Below are 27,402 nucleotides of genomic sequence, written 5' to 3'. Positions count from 1 at the left end.
GTACATTTTTCTTGCGTACTGTAACTAACGCACTACTTTCTGGCCGCGGACGCCGGCAGTGTGCGAAGTCGCTTTAGCGCTCACGGAATGGCATTCTAATTTTGAAAAATTATGCAATGAACGTTGTTTTTTCAATATTCTAAGTTAATAGTTCCGTGTGGATTTAGGTTTCATGTTACTTTCAGAGAGGCAGATCTCATATGTGCGAGCCTGTGAGTCGTAATTCTGAAAACACTACAGCTGCTCGCTAGGCCGTTTCGAGGCCCACATTATCGTGGCTATATATACTGGCAGGGTTGCTTCTTGTTGTGTGCCGAGTGTGCGTTGGATGTCTTTCATAGCTCTTCATCGGGTGTTTCTCAAATGTTTGTGTTTATGTATTGCTTGGTCTGTCTGGTCTCGTTCACTTGTTTCGCAGAATTTGGCTTATTCTTGTGCGTATATTTCGGAATTTGACCCGAAGCCTCTACATAAAAATTCTCCACGCAAATTGACGTGTCTTTTTTTTATACTCCCGGTGCAGCTCGAAAAAACTCCGTCCAGCTCGAAGTAAAAAATAAAAATGACAGAAAAAAAAAAACTCCGAAGGCACCCCGCAAAAATTCCGCCCGCACGGAGTAAAACTTATACTCCGATCATTCGGAGCATAATAAACTACCAACCGGGGGGTCGCTAGAGGACAAGCATTATACTCCCACCTGAGAGTTATTTCCGTTTACAGTGCACTGTAAACGAAAATACCCCCGCATGGGAATTTTAACAAGGTGATGTGCCCGATATACTCCCATTCTTGAATATTTATTCCGATGTATGGGAGGAATACAACGGCATTCCCTCGTTTCACTCCGCTCACAACCTGTGGGAGGATAAGGGCGGACATGACGCGATTTTATTCCGCCTTCAAAATTTTGTTCTCCCCGGGAACTCCGCACAGGGAGTTTTAAAAAACTCCCCCGCCGGAACAGGTTGGTCACGTGGTGCTTCCCATAAGGCTGTGCGCCGCGCCAGCGACCGGCCGCGTTCGGCGGAGTCGGCGGTGCTCATGGCTGACGGTTTGTTTACATCTGTGAAGTGTCGTTCCGTGCCAGCGTTTCGCCGATTTTCTTTCCTATACTTCCTTCCAGAAAGAGTTATAGGCGTGCCTGAAGCTCACTGTATCTCATCTTCATGTGCGTTACCTGTGATCACTCTGCTGACAACGATGAATGCAAGAGCAACGATTTTAAGTGCGGAAAAAGGCTTAGTTGTGATCACGAAGCTGCCGGTTGACTCGTGATGTCGGCTCGGGTTTCTGGCTGTGCTTCCGTGTTGCGTGACCTTGACTTGTGTCCCTCAGTGTGTTAAATACCACTTTTATGTCCTTTTGAGTATATTCTGACAACGTCCGGTGTAAAGTGCCGCGTAGCAATGGCAACAGCAGCCACTGTTCGAGTGACAACGTCCGTGATAGCCGCACATGAATGCCATATTCCGACTTCGTCACGGTGCTGTGCTGCCAGTAAGTTAGACCGTGGTGCAAGCAACTCTTTTATGGATCTGTCTACGGATATCCTCGCCCAAGAAATACGGTAGGACGTAAGTACGTACTGTGAATAAAGCTTCTTACTGAGCGATGTGAATTGAATTGTTATCGCGCAGTTCTGTTTTGATCACGTCGTTGCTTCGGATATTGCATTATTATGCTCCATCCAACATACTGATTTAGGAGCATACCTGCTGGCTCCGAGCGTGAGGATTCGTTTGCCAGATCCGCGATATGGCTCCGTTTCACAGCCGAGAGACATTGCTTGGACGCGGAGCAAGTAGCGCGGTTCAAAAAATGTATGACTACGCAATTTTCGGTGTTACGTAGGCTACTACGGGTCATGCTCACATGTAATAAATTGTTGTCCCGCCATAATTCTTTCGCGCGAAGCTAATTTTGTCATGAAGCACGCGCACATACATTTTTCTTGCGTACTGTAACTAACGCACTACTTTTTGGCCGCGGACGCCGGCAGTGTGCGAAGTCGCTTCAGCGCTCACGGAATGGCATTCTAATTTTGAAAAATTATGCCATGAACGTTGTTTTTTCAATATTCTAAGTTAATAGTTCCGTGTGTATTTAGGTTTCATGTTGCTTTCAGAGAGGCCGATCTCATATGTGCGAGCCTGTGAGTCGTAATTCTGAAAACACTACAGCTGCTCGCTAGGCCGTTTCGAGGCCCACATTATCGTGGCTATATATACTGGCAGGGTTGCTTCATGTTGTGTGTCGAGTGTCCGTTGGATGTCTTTCACAGTTCTTCATCGGGTTTTTCTCAAATGTGTGTGTTTATGTATTGCTTGGTCTGTCTGGTCTCGTTCACTTGTTTCGCAGAATTTGGCTTATTCTTGTGCGTATATTTCGGAATTTGACCCGAAGCTTCTACATAAAAATTCTCCACGCAAGTTGACGTGTCTTTTTTTTATACTCCCGGTGCACCTCGAAAAAGCTCCGTCCAGCTCGAAGTAAAAAATAAAAATGACAGAAAAAAAAAACTCCGAAGGCACCACGCGAAAATTCCGCCCGCACGGAGTAAAAATTATACTCCGATCATTCGGAGCATAATAAACTCCCAACCGGGGGGTCGCGAGAGGACAAGCATTATACTCCCACCTGAGAGTTATTTCCGTTTACAGTGTAGGAGCCTTGTTGTAGAGCGGCTTCTTCGAGGGAAGGCTGTACTGTTTTCTTTATTTTCCACTGGAATCTTTTTCATCGTCTGGTCGACGTCTATTAAGAGTAGTAGCCGGCGCCGTCCATACAGGCTGCAATATCTCCACAAACAAAGGTAATAGTAATAATAATAAGAAACGATAATAAAAGCGCAGCATTGCAGCACTCGGGGAAGCCGAGAAAGAAATTCTAATCCACACATCGTCTGTGAATAACGGCATAAAACATAACCCTAACGCTAACCGGTATAGCGCTGTCGTGCTGGTCATCTGCGCGATGCTTACGCGCGCTGGACTATACACTCCGGGACGTCTCTGCTATAAGGATGCGCTGCGTGCACGGAATAACATGCTCGAAGGCTCACAGGTGACCAGAGCGGCATATAGACTATAGCATGCAAGCCAAAAGGTAGTCTGTGTTGAAGCTGTCGACCCACTAGTTAATCCACGTTGTGCATTGATTAGTTAATCTGCTGGCCGGCACGGTAACGGTAATACGGTTCGGGTACCAAAAAAAAAAAAAGAAATAGAAAGACACGAAAAATTTATATCACCAAACTTTCTGACCCCTACTGGAAACTTTGTTTTTGTACGTTGGGGGTTTTTCGTTTCCTATTTCCACCAATCTTCCAATCGCCTCTTACTAATCTCTATTGCGGACATGCTTACTTTCCTCCTGCTCCGCTGAACCCTTTCAAAGCCTTCAAGTAGGCCAGAGGTGCCTAAATCGACCGCTGGGCAGATATCTTCGCATTCTAATAGAACATGTTCCATCGTTTCCCTAGCTTTACCGCAGCAAGAGCAGGCTTCTTCTTTATTGTACCTCGCTTTATATAAGTGCGCGTTCTAAGGCATCCTGATATCGCTTCGAAAAGTATAAAGAGCTTCCCTTTGAGGTCCACGTGGAGAGCACCGACGCCTCTCGGCTCAAGCCGGGCGCCCGAACTCCAGTAACTCTTCTTCAATGATCGACGAGACGTGATTTCGTAATCGAAACTCTTTCAGCACGCCCGCACAGAAGGGTGGTTTCTCAAGCGGGGCTCCTCTTAGCGGTAATCGCCGAGGAGAGTCATTAGAGCGCGCTGCATCGACTGTGGGGTCGGCGAGCTCCTTCCCGACGGATTGGACTAAGAACTTGGCGTGAAGCACAGCCGCTTGTGAATGCGTGTAGGGAGGTAAAACCGCTTTTTTCTATAGTCCATCTCGACGAGATCCATTAAGCGCTAGCTGCTGTGTCGTAACGGGGTTCTGCAGGCTGCGTGCCAAGCGCCATGAGTGGTGTGTGGGCAAACGGCGCAGCTATTATTTTGTTACTATCTGCTGCCGTAACGTTAGGCACTCCTAGATTGTGCGGCTAAATTTACTGTACGGCGCTGTAGCTTAGGGGGGGATATATGTTAAGAAGTCGAGGTCTGTCCTCCGCGATACGCGTGATTGCTGCCTTAATTAACGTTAAGAGATTGGAAGATTGGAGCGAACGATATCCTATAGTCGGAAGTAAGATGCCCAGTCGATCCGGTTACGAAATAACGTGCATGCGACAGGATAATTGGATCCCTTTGACGTGCCCGATTGGATAATCGGACATCCGCTTGGAACGTATTTCTAAGTCCCAAAGTGATCGAGGAAATACATTAGCGTTCCTGTTACTTTTGTGCTTCAATGTATAAAATGTCGGTTTGTTGAAAAATTAAGTGGAGCGATAGTGCATTGGCCGCAAGTTTAGTGGTGCGTATCTCGAAAACCGTGCGATCATTATAATTCGTTCCGAGTGGATAAGCCTTGTAAACTCAGCGGCTACTATACGTAAATTACAGTATATGCACCGTAAAGTAATTAAGAAGTAATAAATTTTTGTTGATTATTTGAATCTGTATTTCGATTCTTGTATCTGTATACGATTTGTATGCGATTTGAATCTGTATTTCGATATGAATAAATCATCCACTGATCATAATCCACGTATAAAACCCATGACATCACGCATAATCGTGCACCTTTCATCACTGTTCCTACTTGTACAAATATCGAACGTCGCCTCTGTCCCTTTGACATCCCGACATCTACGTCTTACGGTTTTGCGTTCGCGTGAAGGTGCTGTTTACATATCGGCGTGGCTTGCATGAATGGTGTAGTGCTTAGACCGCGGCGCACTTATGGACCTAAACGTCGTTCGAGATTACACGTTTAAGTGGGACGACAATAAAAAAATGTGGTTGATCCCTCTTATATAGGAATCGGTATAGAACACGAAAGTGAAACGTGTCTTCACAGAAGTAGTGTAATGTTTATTGCACATTAATATATAATGTCTATTGGTGTTTTGTGGCTAAAGCGCCCTTAGGCGTTGATGCACCCACGCTGACGCCTGGTGGCACGTCTCCTCCATCACGACTACCAACGTCGATGACCATGAGCAACCGTCGTGCATATGGAAGCTGCACTACGCTGCACACGCTAGCACAACGCGAAAGACGAAGCACGTAACTGACACACTAATACAACGCGCAAGACAAAGCACGTAACTGAATCGTCACCGAGTCAAATCAGCGCGTACAGCGCGTCGTAATTGCAGCCTCCGCGATCAACTTCAGAAACATTTTCAGAGCTAATTGCGGAGGCCACGCTCCGCTGTGCTGAGTACGGTGAACGCCACCTAGGTGGCGTTGGTAGTGCTTCTTGATGCCAGCGTCCCTTCGAATGCTGGCATCGAGGCGTCGTAGTACTGAGACCACCGAAGCGTTCACTGTCGGTGCGCGTTAAGGCCGGAATACATGGAGCGAATAACCGGCGTCCGAGCGAAGAACTTCGTCGGGCGGTGAACGTCCGACGGCCGGCGTCAAGAAATTTGCCGTCCGCAGCCGATCTGCCTGTCCAAACATTTTCGTCGGGCGAACGCCGCCGCCGGAAGCGTCTAGCGCGCAGCGGTGGACGACAGCCAATCAGGAGGCACTAGTTCCGGTCGCAATGCATGCTGGTGTTTCGCGCGCGCGCGCCTTTTCGCGTCGTCTGCAATCGCGTTGGTGTTGCCGTGTCTGCATGTCTCTGCACCGATTGAGTAGTTCCTAGTATGATCTCTCAGGAATCGCGTTGTATTTGTACATCCCATATCCGCTGATCTGCGAGGAAACAGACAAGCAGTGCAAGCTCTCTACAACAACCTTCAACAGAAATCTTCTGATCTCAGAGGCCACATGCTGTCGTCATGCCTATCTCCCGACTTCCCCGATAGATGGCGTTGGCATCGGATATTTCTTTACGGTACCTCTAAGTACCTCGGCGTACACATAAACGAAGGAAAGAATTACTCAATCAACCACCAAGATAATCTGAAAATAAAGGGGAAGCGGAATGCAGCATTAATGAAACACAGAGCACTGTGGGGCCACAATAAGTATGAGGTGGTGCGTGGAATCTGGAAAGGAGTTATGGTGCCAGCGCTAACATTCGCAAATGCCATTATATGCTTAAAATCGGATATATTGGCGGGTTTGGAAGTTAACCAAAGATCAGTAGGCCGGTTGGCTTTGGGAGCACACGGTAATACGACAAATGAGGCAGTGCATGGAGACATGGGTTGGGCCTCTTTTGAAGTCAGAGAAGCACAAAGCAAAATTAGTTTTGAAGATAGGCTCAGGAACATGGATGAAAATAAATGGGCAGCTAAAGTGCACAAGTATCTCTACATGAAAAGCGTGGACACAGAATGGAGGAAGAGGTCAAGGAAGTTGGCAACCAAGTACAGGATAATCGAAACTGTAAATAGACAACCAGGGGTCATCAGAAAGAAAGTGAGAGAAATAGAGACCGTGAATTGGATGCAAAGAATGGAAACGAAAAGGACAATGGAGATTTACAAGAATGAGAAGAAAGAAATTAGAAGGGAAACTCTGTACGATAACACAAAGGGCAGTGCCTTGCTATTTGAGGCTCGAGCCGGTTGCCTAAGGACGAAAACATATCGGAATAAATATTCGGAATTAGATGAGACATGTGTATGCTGCAGTAAATATCCAGAGACCACTCAGCACATCCTAATGGAATGCGACGGGATCCACCCAGCGAGAACCGTAGGTAACGTGCAACTCCCAGAAGCGCTTGGGTTTAAAGTGGAAGGAAACATAAACAGATCAGCCGTAGAGATCAGCAAGAGACGATTAGAGTACTGGTGGAAAAAAAGTAGGGAAAAGATGGATGCGACCTGATCTCTTAAAATCATAGGCAGCGGTACAAGGTAAATTTTTGAAAAAGAAAAATAATGATAGGTATACAAAAATGCAAGATAAAGAACATGTATAGTATACCTGATTAAATCAAGCAGGCTAGGTGACTATTTGTCGCCGCCCCGTTTCAAAGGGGATGCCAATAAATAATCATCATCATCATCATCATCTTTCGCTAGGCTTAGACGCGTTCGAAACGAGAAGCGATCTCGAAAACTACTCAAGGTTATCCATAATACTCTGTCGTCGAAGCGGCCTGAGACTAAGCGAAAGCCGTTTACGCAGTCATTTGCTTCCAACTAAGTGAATTCTACAAGGACAACGCCAAATTCAGTTCGAAGCGGGCGGCCGGGACCGCCGCCAACACGGCGGCCAACGCGCGGCGGCGTTCGCCGCATGTATTGCAACACAGCAAACATCCTGCGTCGTGTCGCCGCGTCGTTACTTGACGCGTGAAGTTCGTCGAGAAAGTTCGCTCCATGTATCCCGGGCTTTAGTGTCATAATGCAGTACTTCTCTTTTCTGCTCATAGGCGGCGGCACCGCCCCGAGCAAGAGCGCGGGTACACGGAGGAGTGTTAGATATATAAGGCGCGTCTGTGTAGCTCTCTGCGAATGCGTTTGTGGCGCAATGGGTTAAACGCTCGGCGATCTATCGTCGCGGACCGAGAGGTCGTGGGTTCGATTCCCAAATTTTGCATGTTTGTGGAACTTTTTCTTCTGGTTTCTTTCTTTGTATTATGTTCTATGACGTATTTCCGTGACGGAAATACGTCAGTGAAGTCTTGGTGGACCCCGGAATAAAACACTTTCGTGTTAATAAAAGTTGGGCGCATCGCAGTTAGTTGTATGCTGTTTATAGTTAACCGCTTCGCGAAAGCATCGCTTCACGCAGGTTGCAGCATGTGTGTTAATTGGATGTGCGTAATTTTTCTTGTTGTTTTCGGAGGCAGAGTCGCCCTACATGGCGAATGTGAGGAGGGTGACTGCGAACATCTTGAGTGCGGCGTCCGAGAGAGAGAGAGAGAGAGCACTTTATTCCAGGTCAGACTAAAACCTATAGTTCGAACTTTGCACAAGCTCTGGCTTCAGAGGTTGTGCTTTAATTCGCAAGTTTTTTCTTGGAAGAAAGTTTTCGGGCTGTCTGTCAGCTCGAATCGCGCTTAAGTTGCGCTGCCTAGGCCGACACGTGTGTCGTAAAACAGGGGGGAAAAAATGAAAAACAAGAAAATTGACTCTCGAGCGGCGTTGAATACGCGTTCCTTCCTGCAACTTTAATTTCGTCCAGCAGAATGGACCAGCTCGCGAGGAGGCAGTTACGCGTAGGTTGGCGATTTTAGAGAAAAAAAAAAAAAGGGGGGGGAGGGGGGGGGAACAGAGCTGAACAGAGCTGCAGGATGCAGCTGAGGTATCCGTCTCTGCAACGTACCCTTCTGCGTAATATGCACACGCGCATATAATTACGCGTTGCTAGCTCGTCGCTCGCTGCATTGCCTGCGGTAAATTATCGCAGCGCGCTGTGCTGGCCCCTTGTTCGCACTCTCGCGAACCCTTCAGAAGACGAAACGTTTAAAACTCCTTCGATGCCGGCGCGATGCGGAATCCAGTACGCGTACACAGTTGTGGGCAGCGTATACGGGGACTGCTGTCGGGGGGGGGGGGGGGGGGGGGGGGACGTTGCGTTCAATGCCTGTCCGCAGCCGCTGCGTTCAGGCTCACCTTTACTGTTTTCTGACTAGATACGGGCAGCGTGTATTATAGCGTGTGTGGTGTGCGCTGAGGTGTTTGCTGCCCATGTAAATCGTCGCTACAGACACGGAAAAGAGAGAAATAGAGCTCTTTATTCAAAAGTAGAGTACACTGCCGGCGTAGAAACGAATTCGCCTACATGCCGCCACTAGAGTTATTAAGACTCGTTAAGCATTGCTACTCTGCAAAGAAGCCACTCCAAAACTTAATTTCGCTTTTGAATCCTACTTGTCCGAATATATAAGTATTCTTGACTTCACTGCAGGTTTTTTTTTTTTTTTTTAATACGGTGTACATGTTCGGAATAACAGCTAAAGTTTTGAGAGGAAGCCAACTGATTGGAAGTAACCAGACGAAGAATCCGGTGCTTTACGCTGCGTTGGTGGACAGTGCTTTAGTGTCAAAGGAATTCTGTTACATTTGAAGCGATAACTGTAGCGTTAAGAGGAGATACTATATCATCGGTCCTGTTGCATATTTATCCGTGTCGCGTTCGCCCTGCCACATTCCTCGTGTCCATTTCGTGATAACGCTACGGTTAAGTATATGAACATACTAGAGCCCAAAAACAAGCTGAACATTATCGCGGTATCCTCACTAAAGATGCAATTTTTTTTTTTTTGTAGAATATAGGGACGCCTAAAGAAGAGCACTAGATTCCTTACACTGGTATTCTTTGAGAATTCTGTTTCCCTTCGATTTTCTAAAAATGTTGGTTACCAGCGGACATAAGGAAGCATAAGCTTGGTCGTTTTATAGAATTCGTGCCCTAAACGCAGCGTCGGTACGCGAGTTTGACGTCACGTATATACTTTTTTTTTTTCATACTTAAGGGGGGGGGGGGGGGGGTTCTGTACGCGAAAAAGCGGTCAAAACCTACGTTGTTGCGTCTTCGTTTGGTGACTTTGCAAAGGATCGAATCCAATTGTTTTCTGTCGGCAAAAAAGTTTGGGAAGCGACGTTGTCAAACGTTGTGACGTCACGTTGAGCTGATAGGATATATATATATATATATATATATATATATATATATATATATAATCTGTCGGAGATCCACGCATGTTTTCGCTTTTTTGACTGGCTTACCAAGCCTAGCCGCTGTTACCGAGGCGTCTCTCGCGGCAAGTGTGGCATTTCTTTTTTCGCTATACTATAAAGCGCAATTTTACAACCAAGCTTAACTTAATGGCTCTTCTCTATAGTGTCCGCTAAAGGTAGCAGCTTTGCTCTATCTTCTGTGATGTCAACAAATGTGCCTGTCTTACTGGCCAAAAGCAGCTGTGCAGGAAGTCGTGGCATGTTGGTTCTTGCTGATGTCTAAACTGAGAAATCGAGGCCAGCGTGGCTGCTGGCATTATTTAAGATCGTGGCTGTTGCATTTCAATGATGAAATCTTCACCTTTATAAATGTTACTCTTACGAATGTGTTTAAGAATACTTTACTTTGGAGCGTTACTGTGTTGAAATTCAAACCATTTCTTGATACACCGCCTGGTCCAACAAAGGTAAGAAGAAAAAAAAAAAACATATCGAACGGAAATAATCTGTGCTACTTTCTTAAGCGCCGTGTGATTAATCGCCGCCACTGACGTCAGCTTTGCTACGAACATTACGCCATGTGCTCGTTTCTGCAAGACGTTTTCATAAAATTTATTAACATCCGCGCCTCCGAGAAGCACTTTTCCACACCGCTAACTTGCCCGAACCAAGATGGCCGCGTTCCAGCTAGTAGCACTGTAAAACCTAAGACAGGCGTATTCAAAGCTTGGATGGCGCGAGGGAGGAAAGGGAGCAGGAATAGTGTCAGCACTCCGCGTGTTGACACCCTAATTACTATTCTAAACCCAGGTCCGCCATCGTGGTTAGGTCAGACAAGGTGTCATAAAGGCCGATTACGGAATTTAGCGTATCCCCTAATATGGTGTATGCGCATACATGTCAACGTACACACACCTACATACTGCTAAGTAATCCCCGTTACATCTAATATTTTTTAAAATTTATTTGAACGTACAATCACCCCTTTACAGGGCCAAGATAGGAGTGAGTACAATAACTAGCTGTACAACAATAAACACACGTATGGCACGCACAGTATGGCAAACACACGTATATAAACACACAGCAGTGCGTATGATCAGGTATAGACAAACTATATTAAGAGCAACAATTCATGACACTTGGTGCATCAGCTTCGGGCCCGTGGTACAGTGCTATGAGGTAACAAAGACCAAAAACGCGCACCACTGCAGGCCTTCGTTCTACAGTAGACATAAATATAGGCTGATGATGATGATGATGATAATGAAGCCCTCCTTGTAAAGTTGGCATTGCGGTATGGAGAGCTACACTCTCTTTGCCGTCCTGCTTTACCACGCGTAGGGAAAAAGTGAAATCACCTGCCCCCACCGTTCAGAATTTACCAACCGCCCAAAGATCGTTTGTGTGGCGTTTGGCTAATATTGTATGCTTATATCGGCTTTCATTTTTAATGTTTGTATTTTTCGTCAGGCATCCCACTCTGCAATGCCTATATGTAAACATGAGGGTATATATGCAACACATAAGAACACAATAACGCACGTCGCATTTATTCACGATTTTGTTGTGAAGTTCATTCAAACATTTATTGTCAACGAGCGTGAGCGATGGAATTAGCAAATTGAGTTCCCGACGGCCACGCCACTGGACTGTAAGAGGAAATTTCGTGAAGAAATTTCCAGGGCAATATAGTTTTATGTCGCGAAGAGCGTGTAAATGAATTTTAGGATATGTGCTAAAAACACTCGGGCAGAGAGTAAAAAGCGTACGCTCGCTTAATTCTGTACTACAAAAAAAAAAAAACAAAAAAAAAAACAGAAACTTGCTTTTCACTGACATATCATCGCGCCAGGCGACTGGTTTAGCGCTAACTGAAACCTTCTTTCCGGCAATTTACGCGCCCGACGGAATTGCTGCGCGACCAGGAGGTTGAACCAAAACTGTCTTGTTTTTCTTAAGTCACGCCTGGTAACGTCGGAGCCTAGGCCGTTTATATTTGGTTGACCACATTTCTGCCAGGGCTTCACGCCTCTTAGTCGGTGTCCTCGCTCTATACCGTCTCCTGCCGGGCCGTGCCGAGTAGTAGCCGCGCTCTTGCGTTTAGAGTTGCGGTTAAATTGGGAATGGCTACAAATAACTAAAAAAGGAACTCCTACATAACCGAGACAACGTCGCGGGCAACAAGGAACAAACATTCAAAGTACGTGAAAGTGGGTTGATTTTCTAAGAATTGTTTTAAATGTTCTTTCTTTTTGCACACTGCAAGAGTATGGAATAAACTGCCAGAGAGAGTGGTAAGCGCGACTGATTGCGAGCAGTTCCGGACCCACCTTCAACAATCCTCTTCTTAGTGGTGCACACGATTTGAGTTTTTGTTATCTCATAGTACTGTACGAAGTGCCACAAGCTGATGCACCAAGTTTCATGAATTTCTGTTTTTAATGTTGTTTGTGTATACCTGATCGTATGCACTGCTGTGTTTATTATTGTGTATAATTGTAATGCGTTATTGTACTCACTCCTACATTGGCCCTGTAAATGGCTGATCATCATCATCAGCCTATATTTATGTCCACTGCAGGACGCTAGTATGTTTAAATAAAATTTTAAAAAATATTAGATGTGACGGGGATTACTTAGCCGAATGTATAGGTGTATATACTTTGCTATGTATACGGATATGCCCTATTAGAGGATACGCTAAATTCCGTTAGCGGGCTTTCCCACGAACCTTTTTTGACCTAACCATGATGGCGGACCTTGGGTTAGAATCGTAATTAAGGTGTCAGCATGCGGGTGGCTGACACTATTCCTGATCCCTCGCTTCACTAGCACTATCCAAGCTTTGAAAACGCGTGTCTCAGGTTTGACATTTGTACTATCTGGAACGCGGCCATCTTGGTAAGGGCAAGTTAGCTGTGTGCAAAAACTTGCGTACGGACTTTGGCATACACCCTATAGCGCTCTGGAAAAAAAAAAAAAGTGGGAAAACGTGGTGACTTTGTTGAGACGTACATATACTCGTAAGATTGGGCTGTCACGTGCTCAGGTTTAAAATAAGCGTGCGTCCCGTAAACGCTTTATATGGGAGTTTCTGCCGATTCTCTGACAAACAAAAACTTGCCTTAAGTGCGCTTCGCGATTGGTCATTGGCGCCGTCGTCTCGTTATCACGCCGATCGCTATCGTGAATGGATGGCGCCCGACCAGTGGGAAAATGCTGTTCCGAAAGAGAAGCTTTGCGAGTACAGGCTCTGGCTAATCTGTCTCAACAGCACCTATAGGTGTCCTTCAACAGCACACGTGCTGCAAGTAACTGCCAACGCAAGTTTGAAGAAATAAAATCTTCTCTGAGACGCCCTTGCCCTTTGTAAACTTTCTCTCAGCCCTTAATTTCTGTGCAAGTGCGTCATGTATTGGTGTCCCAGAAGACAGCTGACACTGCCCGTTGCTATATCACTAAAGGTTGCATAATGTTTTCTTTTTTTTAAGTACAGAACATTGTTTGCCTCTTACCAGGTACTTTGCTGTAGGTTTCAGTCTCGCCTCGTTTGCAGCACCTTCGGTACTGGCCCCGTGTTTACCCTCTACACTACTTTCAGGATTGGCCTAGTTTGATAATGTCTCTTCGTCGGACTACAATACATCAGTCGTCAGGCCATCGTCAGCGTCGCCTTGGCGTTATTATGCACACGTCCGCGTCACACATATATTATTGTACGGACATGTGGCGCCATCTGGTAACACATTGCGGCACCCCGAACGACGCTAGATAGCCAGCTACCTGCAAAATGCTTCGGGTAGCGTTGATTCCCACTATGCATGGGATATGCAGGGTTCTTTTTTTATGTGTCACGCCTTCCTGCCCCTTGTGTTAGGTAATACGTTTTTGTTCAAGCGGCAGTTCTTGTCTCGAATACTAGACTGAACCCTCAAATCGTGTATTTGCCGACCTCGGTGCTTACATAATGCGGAGACCTTGAACCTCGGCGAAATCGGCGCCATCGCATTCTCTCAGGCGTGCAAACGTTATATGCGCGCCCATTCCTCTCGGCTCTGTTCCATCATAAATAGACGAAACTGCAGTCACGGCTTACCAGTATGACCACGGCCGCCGCGGCGTGGGCGGGGAGCATAAGCACCGTTTTATGACTCTGTGCTATCCCAGATGTCGTCCCATTGTTTATTGGATTCCCTTTTTTTTATGTCTCGCCATAAACGCTTAGATCCCCGACTTCGATGCTGCTGTTAGCGGGAATAAGAATAAAACCGCTGTCCGCTAAGTGATTGGCTAGACGGAACGTTTTAATCGAAGGCGTAGTACATATATATGCTTTCTTGTGTCGTGCTTGTATGTGTGACCGTTAATAGTCTTGTCTGCGAACTTACGAACTCGGAGAGGCCCTCGAGCTATCAGGAGTGGAAAGACAGGCAAGAAAATGGAGGAGGGGGGGTGGAGGAGGGAGAGGGGGAGGTGATTGCAGTGGTAAGCTAATGGCCCGGACGAACGAAAACCGACTCCATTGGCCTTCTGTGCTCCGTCTCGGCGACGCCGCGCAGTCCGGTGACAAGTACGAGTTGCGCCAACCAGCTAGCAACGAGGAGTAAATGGAAAGTATGGTGCACTGTGTATGAAATATATGCTTTTGTTCAGGCTACCGAGGTGTTGTTTGAAATCTGGTGTTTGCATTAAAGTGTTCGTTACTGTAGCGACGAAAGTCGAGCTGAAAATTTCAGTTGGTGGAACTGTCGCAAAGAAAAAAAAAAAAAAAAAAAAAGGAAGCGATCTAAACGTCTGGTACGTAACGTCAGTTATTTTATTTGGTTAATTTTTGGCCGTTCGTTAATTGACAGAAAAAAAATTTCTAGATTGGGTCGTTTCCTTCAGAATGTAGTTTAAACAATATTTGTAGATAAATCATCACAACTGAACCATTATACCTGAATCTCTCGAAAGCACGCCGTTACCAATTATGCGTTGATTCACTTTTTTTGGAAAAAAATACCCACTTGTAAACATTCTCGACAAGTTTGAGCTCTGTAACGCGAGTTCCTGAGCAGTTTGATTATATGAATTGGGACCTCATTGGGGTGCTACCGTTTTGGAGGAGAAACCGGCCAGCTGAAGCGCTATCTCCCGACGAACGCCGGTGCCGTGTAGGTGACGGATCAGTGGTTGACGGCTGTGTGTATCGGTCGTTACGCTTTGTGAAGAATGCGCTGCGATTCCGGCAGTAACACGCTCCGCGAAGTTACTGGTGACCCATTAGAAAGAGAAAAAAAAAAAAATGAAGGGGAAAGCTTTCGCACATAGTGCGATTCGCTAATCCACCCGTAATCTCTTCCACTCAGCCCTTATTGGCCACGGAAGGATCAGCGGCAGACAGTGTGGACGTTCCACGCTTCCGTGCGTTTCTCATTCCCGATCGGCTCAGTGCGACATATGTTTTTGGCTTCGCCGCACGGAATCGTGAGTGATGCGATGTCTGCACAGCCGCCCACTCGGAGGGAAGCTTAAACTTCGTGCTTCCAAAAAGCGACGCTTTCAGCGTGGGCCGCGGGGGGCTATGAATTCCTGCGTGAGTATGCAGTGCGTACAACTTTTAACGGTGCGTAGAGATGGGAAGCGCAGTCGAGGACGGCAGTAAACTAGGTGGGGGGATGAAGTTAGGAAGTTTGCAGGCGCAAGTTGGAATCGGCTATCGCAAGACAGGCGTAATTGGAGATCACAGCCTTCGTCCTGCAGTGGACTTAAATATAGGCTACTGATGATGATGCTATTTTATTGAGTTGCGTGTTTCCCGACCGGCAGTTGGGAGTATATTAGCGCATGCACTATTTTACTGTCTCCTGTAGACGCATGTAACGCATGACCCCACTGGTTTGTGTGCTGGCGCAACAAGGTTGCGAGAAAGTGAATTGCGATATTAACCGGGTTGGTGAGATACTATTGCCATGAAACGAGATAGAGCGAGTGGCATATTAAACATTTAGTGCTGTCCTTATAGTCCGCGGCGCTCTCTCTCTCATATATGTGACTGAGAAAGAACTGTATGTGACACTCGCACTTTTATGCGTTCCAAGCGATACAAGTTGTGTGCAGCCGGGAGAGATTACGTGCTAAGGCCTATCCATGCGAGTATATTTGCATATAAATCTTACTAAGCATGGTGGACGTATGTAGTTGACCCCTGCGCCCTTTGAAGATCGCGCCGCGCAAGCTCGCAGGATGCGAAATCTTTGCGCGTCCTTGAAGGGGACAGTCGCCCGTATGAGCAGATATTCCTGAAGACAAGTACGAAGAAAGCTGATTGCAGTGACCGCAATAAAAGTTAGTCTGTTCGGCAGTGGAGTTGTGCAGTGTAGGAAGCGCACAGGATATTGCGCCCTTCCGCGGGGGGTCTAAGTTCGTCCACGAAATGAGTCGCCCGGAGCGTAGTCGTCAGCTTATACCCCCGCATTTGCACCATAAGGCATCATATTTCGTGGCTGACTGTCGACAGAAAGGTGATGAAGAAGAAACAAATGATAGTGTCCTTAAAAATTATAAAGGGTCATTGAAGAACTTTTCTGCCGCAATTCACTGCGTTAACTGCTCCCTGGCTTGGCTTTCGCAACAACTGTTTCGACGTGAAACGTCTTTCATTTCGGTCGGTGTATGGGGGGGTCGCTTGCGAAGACCGCATGTAACGAAAACATGTAACGCTAATATCGCTTATATCTTTTCAACTGTAACCGCCAACCCTCCTTACTTTGGTATCGTTGTGTAGAGGAACGGGTCTGAGACTGTCCATCAGACGAGACGAGACATCAGACGAGACAGGTCTCGTCACCTGTACGACGAGACGAGACCTGTAGATGAGACCTGTCCATCAGCATCCATCTAAGAGCATTCACGGAGCACACCTGACGGCCCGATCAAGGGTGGGACCATAGCCAGAACAGATTACGCGTGCACCCGAGTTTATATCGCCGGCGGTGGGAGTCGGCGGCCGCGCGGTTTGAAACCCGTCATCATGGACCACGAGTTCGGCAACAAGTGCGATGTGCTTGTGGAGCGAGCACGATTGAAAGATTAGACCGAAGGACATATCCACTAGCCGTATTCACAGCACGTGCAAGCAGCACGCACAAGAAGTTACGTGTATACCCAAATGTAGCTGCCCCCCCCCCCCGATACGGCCTATCCCCGATTTTAAGTCATTTCAGTCATTTTTATGCGAAGATCCCTTTGGGATTTTTTTTTTGTGCGCGTATTTGTGTTGTTCTTGAGGGAAATACTAGAGCTGTCTCAATGTAAACGCATGACCGATTACGCTGTTGCAACAAAAAGCGAGCTAGGCCAGCCATCAAGCCCGTGGTACAGGTTGTGGTCTTCGTCGCGCCCTTCATATTTATTAATGGTGAATCGTACTTGTGTGCCTCGAACTATACGGCACTGGGATGGCTCTTTTCCGTTTTTGTAATTATACTTATCCGCCTGTCTGTCTAACGTAACACCACGAAGAAGCGATCAACCGAAACAACGGTGCCCGCAGAAGCGCTCGTCCAGTCAGAGTTGCGAGCGCAGGCGATCAAGCTCTGTCCGCCGATGCGCCGTGGCAAAGTGGGCGCGCTGGCGGTCCCATTACTCTCGTAATAATTGGATTACGAGGAAATCTGGTGTGCGTGCGTGTGCGTTCTCTCCGATAGCGGTGACCGTTTGCTTGTGCAGCATGTGCGTGCGGCAGGTGTTGCGCACACATGCACAATCCACACAAACACGCACAAAAACAGGCACGCACGCGTGCAAGAACATGCGCGCCACGTCACCTGTTAGAGGAAGAAACTTGTGTGGCAAGGAGGGGCAGGGTCGTCTCTTGCTGCGAGACGTTTTAGCCCGCGTGCCGTTCTCGTCAGGTGCGCCGCGTCATTGATGATTGATGATCGATTGATTGATCGACCGACGCATCGAGCGCGGTCGCTGGCGGACGCTCCTGCGAGCCCCCTCTATCGCTTGCGCCTGTTGTCCGAGCCCCTGCGGGTCTGCGCTGACGCTGCTGTGGTTTTTGTATATATACGCGTATACATCGGGATGCTGTCGATCGAGGATTGCCCCGTTTCTTGCGTTTTTTTTTTTTTCTCGGTCTGCGTCACGACCATGGCTTCTTTCATCCTTTTTCTTTCTTTCTTTTATTTTTCTCTGCGTAGTTTCTACCTTCAAGCCCCATTATTTGTGCTTGCGTGTTGCGACTGGTTTTTGTTTTGAGCTTGTCTACTTTGCAGACGTCGGAAACGGAAGAGGCTGTGCGGGATGTAATACAAAGTGCAACGTGGTTTCTTTCTTTCTCTTTTATTTTCTTTTTCTGCTCTTTTTGGATCTCGCGTGGCGTGTGTGGTGCCCAGTCTGGAGCATTTTGTATTCTGCATGGAAGCCTCAGAGTACGGGACAACCTCGGCGCGACCGAGACCTGTTATAATTAAATAATGCCCGAGGGGCAACGATTGAAGGGCGATATCGTGAGCCCCAGCCATGGCCTTCGGCTAGACAGTTTCGGGCCGCGACGTTGAATTGGGAAAACATTTTGCTCTTGCATCTGCGTTATGTTTTAAGTTGAAGGATGTGAAGGCCGCCGTGGAAACTTTCTTTTCTCGCTTGCGTGCCTTTTTGCTATCTACCGGCTCTATTCTTCACCGTGAAGTGCATGTACCTATAGCTCAGCCTTTTTTACGTTATGATAGCGTTTCATTATACTTTGTGTGCGTGCGTGTGTGTGTGTATGTGTGCTGTTACTACTTGACGTGAACGCTGATGACCACCGAAAGGAGAGGGGAAGGGGTCGAATGCTTTTTAAGTGCGAAGACGTGGCCAAATTGCAAGAGAGAGAGAGAGAGAGAGAGACATATTGTGGATTACCTTCGTGACAATTCACGCCTTTATTCAGGTTTTCAATTGGCTGTTCATATACTTGTTCATTTGTAATTTTCTATCCATTTATCTGCCTGCATGGCTTGTCCTTTGTTCCTCTGTCGTTTGTGTTCTGTTCGTCTGTCTTCAATGTGCAAGCTTCTAAACGCTCCTCCGCATTTGTAATTGACCATTTGTATATGTCCCTTTGTTTTCTTCAATGCCTTGTTTCTTCGGCTGTACATTTGTGTGGCATTGTACCGAGTCTCTGGTCGGGTTCACTTCATCGGTCATTGATTCAAGCAGGTGGTCGCTATGTGTGTGTGCGCGCGCACACATTGGCGTGCCAAAGACATTTGATTTGATTTGGAAATTTAACTTTTATTTCAGCGAGGTTATCATGCAAATCGGAGACGAAAGATTGGGGACTGTCTGGTGGTCTGTAACAGACTCCTAAAATATGTTTAGTAGATGGCGAAGTGATGCAAACCCACAAAATCTCTAATTGGCTGGGAAGAATATCGGGAAAGGACGTTATATGCTGTTTTACTGCAATCAGCACCCCACCTCCCCTTTTGTCGTTCCTATCATTTCGGCAGATAGTGAAGTTATTGAAATCTGGCAGGACTTCGTTTATTTATTCACGTTGCCTCACAGGCTCCAGCATCGGAGCATTGTGTGAGAGGGGGGGGGGGGGGGATTGCATAGATAGGGGTAATGTCAGGAGCATGAGTAATATGAATATGCAAAAACAATGCTTATTGACTGTTAGTACCCATCACTGAAAAGTAAACACAACATTATACAATACTTAATAATCTGTTAGTATTTAGAAAAAATGGCCGTTACTTCGGCCCTAAAACTAGTTGGATCACGGATCTCCACGGTGTGCTCAGGAAGACCATTCCAGTGAATGATAGCCTGCGGCAAAGCCGATGAATTAAATGCAACGGTTTAACCAGAAATGCGTTGGAAGCTTGGAGGGTTGTTTAAACGACGTGAAGTACGGTAAGGTTGTGCAAGAGGCAGCGTTGAATGATTGACGCTATGGACTATCTTGTGGAATAGACAGATTAGGGCGAGTATTCTCCTTGATTGCAATGTAGAAAGTGAGAGCGATGATTGAATGCTTGTATGCTTGAGTGGCGGTTGTAGTTCCTGGAAATGAAACGTGCGGCACGATTTTGAACCAATTCGAGGGAATTAATTAAATAAGCCTGATGAGGTGACCAAATGGGTGATGCGTACTCGAGTTGCGGACGAACAAATGTTTGATAGGCGAGCTTACGCGTAGTGGCAGGAGTTCCGTGGAGATTACGTTTTCGATATCCTAATGTGCGCGATGCTTTGGCTGTTACTTTCTGTATGTGGGTGGACCAGCAGAGGTTACTCGTGAAATGAACGCCTAGGTATTTATATGAAAGCGTACGGGACACTAAGGTATTATTCAGTAAGTAATTGGAAGAAGAGATTGATTTTTTTCGGCTAAATGTCATGAGCTTGCATTTTTCGGTGTTAAGTGACATTTGCCATGATGTGCACCAAGCGGTGATGTGATCGAGGTCACTTTGAAGTGCTAGGTGATCTGAAGATGAACGTATTTTGCGATAAATAATGCAGTCATCTGCGCACAAACGAATGGTTGATGTAATGTTAGGGGGCAAGTCATTAATGTAAATGAGGAACAGCAACGGGCCCAGGACGCTACCTTGAGGTACACCAGATAGTACCTCGCTAAACTGAGATGAGTGATCGTTAACAACTGTGAATTGTTTGCGAGATGACAGGAAGTTCCTTATCCATGAGGTTGTTGATGAGTCTAGGTTAAGGGAAGTGATTTTAGCTATTAAGCGTGATTGCGCGACACGGTCAAATGCTTTCGAGAAGTCTAAGAATATTCAGTCTGTTTGAAAGTTCTCATCCATATTGTGTAGCAGTTCGTTAGTGAATTCCAGCAGTTGAGTGTCACACGAGAAGCCTTTGCTGAACCCATGCTGGTTAGTAAAAAAGAAATTATTACTGTCGAGATGCTGCGCAACGCCTGATACGATTATGTGTTCGAGGATCTTGCACGAAACTGAAGTCAATGAAATGGGGCGATAATTACACGCATTTATTTTAGCACCTGATTTGAAGATGGGGATAATCTTGCCAATTTTTCAGTGATTTGGAATTTCTCCAGTTGTTAGGGACTGACGAAAGATGTAAAAGAGAATATTGCTTGAATGTATGACAGCGTTTTTGAGTATTTTTGTATTAATATCATCAACACCGGCGGAAGTTGATATCTCGAGACTGTTTATCAATGATGCAATGCCGGCGACACTTATTCCTATGGGGCTCAAGTATTGGTAGTCTACATCAGCTAATGGTGGAATATTGGAATGGTCTTCCTGCGTGAACACTGAAGCAAAATAGTTATTGAATACAGTAGGACATTCTTCTTGATTAATTGGAGCACCAGTGTCATTTAACAAGGAAATAAGAGCCGGAGTGTTAGCGGGTGATATCGTTTTCCAGAATTTCTTGCGGTTGTGCGTCATAAGCGATTGAAGGTCGTGGGAATAATATTTAAACTTGGCTTTACGGATGGCACTGCAATATTCTTTATCGGCGATTGTATGTTTCTGCCATGAAGCCGGCGTGCCCAGGCGCTTAGCTGCTTTGAAAAGTCGCTTTTTCTTGTTTTCTAGTTCACGCAACATCCGATTAAAGCATGGTTTAGACGCGTTCATGCGAAAGGAGCGTAATTGTAAATGAAAGTGGGTTAATTCCAGTAAAATGTTTGAACAAAAGCCAGTTGTCATTGACAGAACGCTGAAAAAACGTCGGAAGGTATGTGTCACAAAAACTTTGCAAGCCGAGATTAATAGCATTGTAGTCAGCACGGTTATAATCAAAAATACGTTTAGGTGTTAGCGCACGTGCGCATGAAGAAATGGAAATCATGAAATTCAGCAGCATATGATCACTAAATCCCTCAGAACAAGAAATAGCGCTAAAACTGTCAGGGACTGACGTGAGGACGAGGTAGAGCGTGTTGTTGCCTCGGGTAGGCTGATTAACTCGTTGGACCAATGAGAAATCGAGAGTTAATTGAATAAAATTAGTGCCGCCATGCGTTCGTGAATTTAAGCTAGGCCAATGAATTTCGGGATAATTGAAGTCGCCAAGTAGGCAAATACTTGATTTTGGAAATTTAACCTTTATTTCAAGACACTAAGACGGTCTTCAATCATTGGCCTGTGTTACCGATTAGTGCTAATATAGGCGAATACCTGTACGAGGGAAACACAATCGGTGGCTTGGGCTTGTTGGTTCGGTTCCGTATGCTGAAAACAGCGAACATACGCGCATGTATATATTTTTATTGCAATAGCAATTATATGGACACTCCAGGCTCATTCCCGCCGTCGTCGGCGTCGCCGTGATGTTCCGTATAAAGTCCAAGTTCGATAGCACCGTCGCCACGCGCCGTATGTTGTATGTGCGAGTGAAACGTGCGAGCGAGTGGCCGATGGTGGCTCAAGCTCGCGCGCGCAAGGGAGGAAAGCGGGAAGGTAGCGCGCAGTCCTTCATCCCGCGCGAGGCACCGGGGGGGGGGGAGGAGAGTGGAGAGCGTTCTGCTCCGGTACATACGTGCGCGTTCACGCACACACAAATGCGCGTAACCCCAGCAAATCAGGTTGATCGCGGTTAGCTCGTGCCACTTTTTGAGGACCGATGTCTCGAAGTTTTGTGTAAATTGCAGCATTTCTAATGAATGTGCACGTCTCGCGCACTGATTGGCTTCAATGTCGAAATCGTAGGTAATGCGTAGTAATAATTATACTGAAATAATGTTGCTTATACATATAGCTCCTTGTCATTAGCCCCGATGCCTCTTTAGGTGTTTGGACGAAATAGCGAATTGTGCTGGTTGTCATGGGTGATTTTGTTTATCCGTCAGAGCCTGTAGATAGGAAAGTTAGCCCCAGCTGGCTGACCAGCTGTGCTAAATATACGCCTGACGAAACGCTCCGTCTATGGAAGACGAGCGTAATCAATGCTTCTCCCCGCCTAGCTACTGTCGCCGGTAGTCGCCTCTAAATCCCATTTCATTGTCTCTCTTGCCTCTCCTTTCCCAGCTAGGCTGCACTCCCGAAGGCAACGCGAAAGCGTCTACCGAAGTCTGGCCCCGAAAATGACGTATGCCTGCAGGCACCGCGCGTCGATCTTGCTAATGCCAGCGGTGCTGCGCAATTTTCCGAAGCCGCGAGGTCGGCGCATGCGTGTAGCCCTAGGGGTGAGCAGCCGTTGATCCGGGGCTCGCGCTTTGTTAATCCCTTTCATGAACTTCGGGATTAGCGGGTCTTACCCGCTAATACCGCGGCTCCGCTTCGGCCGTGCATGTTTTAACGGCTCGCACGGCTGTCTTAGCGCGTTGCGCGGATATGTGCGACTTGGGGGGTCGCCGGAAGCGGCAGGGCTTAGGGGACGCGTGGCGACGGTGGCCCGATGGCCCGGCCTTTAGTGCGTGTCTGCCATCAGCGGGCAGATTTAGCGTAGCAGACGCGTAGTCGTAGGCCGAAATTCTGGGAGACGTGCGCACGCGAGGAGCAGCTTGTGATGGGTCCGATGTCTTGCGCGTGCCGCCGCAAGATCTATCCGGGTGTTTCAGCGAACACTTTCAAAAATGTAAAAAGGTTGCCTGTGGCAGATAGCACAATTCTAGTTCATGAGCCGGTCTACTCGAAGAGGCAGACATTACTTGCACAAGAAATTGAAATTCATAATCGACGAATTAACAAAACTGCACTAAATAAGTTTCCAACTAATTGCCTTATCCCATATTGCAATTTATTAATTCTAGCCGTGGAGTTCGCAAGGCGGATCCACTTGGAACTAATTCTCAGGATGACGCCAGTTTCGTGATATTAATTCCTAAACTTTGCTGAGAAATGCATTGGCGTTCGTTACTTTTGTGCTTCAGTGTATAAGACGACGTTTTGTTGAGAAAGTCAAGAAAGTGGCGTGGAACAGAGAGCAAACGGGGATAGTCGATATTCTAAGTGACATTAAGATAAAGAGAATGGAGCTGGGCAGGCCACGTAATGCGTAGGATGGATTACCGGTGGACCGTAAGAGTTACAGAACGGATACCAAGAGACGGGAAGCGCATTCGAGGACGGCAGAAAACTAGGTGGGGTGATGAAGTTAGGAAATTTGCAGGCGCAAGGTTGGAATTGGCTAGCGCAAGACAGGGGCAATTGGAGATCTCTAGAGGCCTTCGTCCTGCAGTTGACATATAGGCTTATGATGATGATGATCCTAAGATTATTCCAGTATCGAGGCCGGGCTGCGACCGCTACCTGTAATTCTGCCCAGCCTTGAACGAAGCAACTACAAAGAAGTCAAATATGCTTCCCGCACGACACAGGCGGCTCGTCCTGACTTGGGCTTGGCTCGTGTGAACATCGGTCGCTTGGCGCGCTGCCGTTCACCACGCGCACGCGCGCCTAACGAAGCGTCTTTGCGCGGCCGCTTATTTATGGGTCACAGCTGTGTCGCTGACGGTAGGGCGCGTTGTGTGCGCCGCAGGGCCAAGATCCATATGTATGGCGGCCGCGGTCAGAAAGACGGCCTCGCGTTAGGCGTGCCCGTTTGTCAGTTCTTAACTTTTGCACATGTTCTTAACAACGTGCGCGGGAAGAAATCGTTCTTTTCGGGTTCACTTGCGAAGTCGTCTCTGCTTTTTGTCAACTCGTCGGTGCTTCGAAAACGGAGAAGTTGCAACCACGGGCACTGCTTCTGCAGAGTCGTTTTCGGCACGTCGCCTCGGAAATACATGTGCCGGTGTGATCATTATGGCTTCTTCATTGAATGGCCAACAGCGATTGTGCATATAATCCAAAGTCATTACTCGTTTAGTGAACTTCAATTTGTAATCCGGCTAAGAATTACAAATGCGAAGATTCTGTAGTGTGTTCTCCAGGCACTGATTATCCGTCCACCCGACAACTCTAGTTCCACTTGTAGAAAGTGACATTTTACGCCAACGTTACCCCTATGTAAATCATGGCTAGTCCCTCAACCTCTTTCCTACCTATCACCTACATTTTTATCTCTTACGGTACAAATAAACCTGCCTTTGGTGCTTCATACTCATCACGGGTGCTGCATCTTAGAAATCGTAATTCATTTTCATTGTCTGAATACTCTGGCCAGCTTATTTGCATCGCAAAGGCTGTATGGAAAAAAGCGGCCAATTGTTGGGGGGAACTGCATAAGTGGGTGACTATAAAAGAATGTCGTGGTGATGACGAAAACTGCAGGACTTTTTTTTTTTTCTTGTGTGGCCCATGTGAAAATGTGTGTTTGATGTTGTTCGTGGTGAAATTCTTCTTTGATTACGCTTGTTTTAAATTGGAATCAGCTTATGCAGACTGGTATTTTAGCCATAAGACTCAAAGGTCAAGTTCGAGCTGCTACACGAGCGGTTTCGAAGGCCGTCGAGTCAATAGTCTATCGAGTCAACGGAGCACTCTACAACTCTATCGAAATCTCGATGGCCTTTGAGCTACGGAAGCGGAAACAGCACGAACATGCCCTCTCATTCACAGTGTGCTCGTACTCATGGTTAGAAAGAACAAATCAAACGTAAATGCTCTAAAAATTCTGTGAGTGTTATTAATTATTCAATAAAGTATTTTTGCTACTTGATATGTGTGAACTGCACATACTCTCGACAACAGCGACGTGCTTGTGTTCATTCCTTCCTCCATGTACACTCTCCCTCTACTTCATGTGCTGCCGGCTGCCGTCATATCGCTGCCATTTCGCCGTATAAACAAACATAAAAGAAATCATAGTGCTTCTAAGTGTTTTTAATGTTGTTTAACTTTTGGTGACATGAAAACGAAAATAAAGATCTGCAGCGCCACACAATTTTGCGAGAAACGCCTGAACCACTCAACGGCCTTTCAAATGTGCCGTGTAGCAGCGCGACAACTCCTTTGAGTCGATAGAGTTGTGGCGTTTCGAAGGCCGTCGACTGGAAGGCCTTCCAAACGTGCCCGTGTGACACGGGTATTAGCCATAAGCGAAATATCAGTCAACAGTTCTACTAATATTCACGTTGTCTTGTAACAGTGAATGAGGAACACGCTTTTATTATAAAAGCGGCACTGATCATGTCATTGGTAACTTGTACAGGCTCCAAAACGTCGCTACTTTCTTTTTTTTTTTTTATCTTTGACTTCGTCTGTGACCGCGACTTCACCTCGAATCTAAATTGATCACTTCGTTCCAGTTTGTCCCTCTTCAAACATCCTCATCTAGCTCTACGTCATGGCGACATTTAATGTCATCTAATGTCCCGTGATAGTTGTTGTAAACGCTTAATCTGCTTGAAGTCTAAGCACCACCCTTCGCTATAACGTCAGTGAGAAAAAAATTGTTAGAGGGCATGATTAGAATAATAAAATACGGAACATTGCGTAGAAGTGCAGTATCAGGTTGAACACGCAATCGGACAAATGCAGGCTGCGAACTACTTAAAAAAATTGTAGAGTCATTAGTTTAACCTCAGTGCACATGTATAGAGCACCCGATAGAACTTCCGTCTTAATTTCACCATCTTATCGGTAATTACTTGCAAGTCATTTCTGTTGCCTACGCTGTAAACACTTGCAAACTATGCTAACATACTTGATCTACTGGTCGCGTACTGAAGAGTGTATAAACGCTAATTGTATGGTATCAAACCGTCGCCCTTCTCATAACAGCACCTGCCTGATTCACACCCGCCTAATACGGGCCTTCAGAATGAATGTTGGGAAGTTTTAACACTCCAGAGCGCGACGCCGTGCTCTAAATTCTGTCCTATGGAGCTACCTGTATGCCCAGCGTTCGAGGTCAGCCTGAAAAGGCGTGCTTTCAAGTTTCGGCTATGCGTACGGTTACCCGCATAGAGAACTCACATTATATACTTAAAATTTTTTGTTACAGTAGGTGGTTGAGTTGAAAAACCCTAAACTTCCTCGAAGCGGCATCTATTGTTGGGTGACCTTCTTGAAAGTTAGAGCTCACCAACGGTGACGTTCACTTCAAGGACTTTTTATTATATTCACTTTGGCGTTGTCGCAATGGTTGTTACTGTTAAGCTGTGTGTATAGTGCCAAGCGTAGCCTATACATTCTGCATGCTTCCAGTTTCGGAAGCTCGACGTTTTAGCCGCGGTGCTTCGCTGCCGTGCATCAGAGCTGTGCGTGGCGGTAGCCTTTATCGGGTTACGGCTCGTGGCTTTCACGGCCTGTTCTGCGGGCGTGTATTTACATATGAATCCACATTGTGCTGCGCGCCGCCGGCAGTGGGTTTCTGCTTATCTGTTTGGCATTCAGTAATGTGGCGAAGCGCTCAGGAGTTCGCCTCTCGCCTTTGGGTGAGCCTCGCGCGTGTGCTTACGCACATGCGTACGCGCGTAATCCTTTGTGGACAACATGGCGCGTTCCCTACACATTGTGCTAATAGGCGCTGAGTGTGTCGGGTTCTGGAGCAAGCTGATTAGTTTGAAGCTGATTTGCTTCAGAATTAGACCAGCCTTTGTGTCCCCGCGCTAGCAATTAACTGTTGCTCAACATAACCTACTTCGAAGAGGCACGGCATAAAAAGTAGTATGAAACTAGATTGGTAGTTTGCACATCTGCGACAGTGAATGCTAGATCAGCCCGACCGTGTGTGGAGGTTTGGCAGGACTAGAAAAGATCGACGCAAAAATGAAAGTCACTTTGAAACTACCGCACCAGGAGCTGCCATAGACCGAGCAG

The 27,402-nt window shown here is 46.6% G+C and overlaps 1 protein-coding gene across 18 annotated transcripts in view; it reads left to right on the top strand.

The window, feature by feature from the left end:
* The window catches only part of LOC119453741 (protein kinase C, brain isozyme), a 295,662-nt gene that overhangs the window by 71,718 nt on the left and 196,542 nt on the right, over positions 1-27,402 (top strand). The gene's annotated exons all lie outside the window — the stretch shown is intronic.

The sequence above is a fragment of the Dermacentor silvarum genome, chromosome 5 (genome assembly GCF_013339745.2).
Source record: "Dermacentor silvarum isolate Dsil-2018 chromosome 5, BIME_Dsil_1.4, whole genome shotgun sequence".
NCBI classification, from domain to species: Eukaryota; Metazoa; Arthropoda; class Arachnida; order Ixodida; family Ixodidae; genus Dermacentor; species Dermacentor silvarum.
Note: the sequence above shows the minus strand (reverse complement) of the source record. Positions and strands in the feature narration are given on the sequence as shown.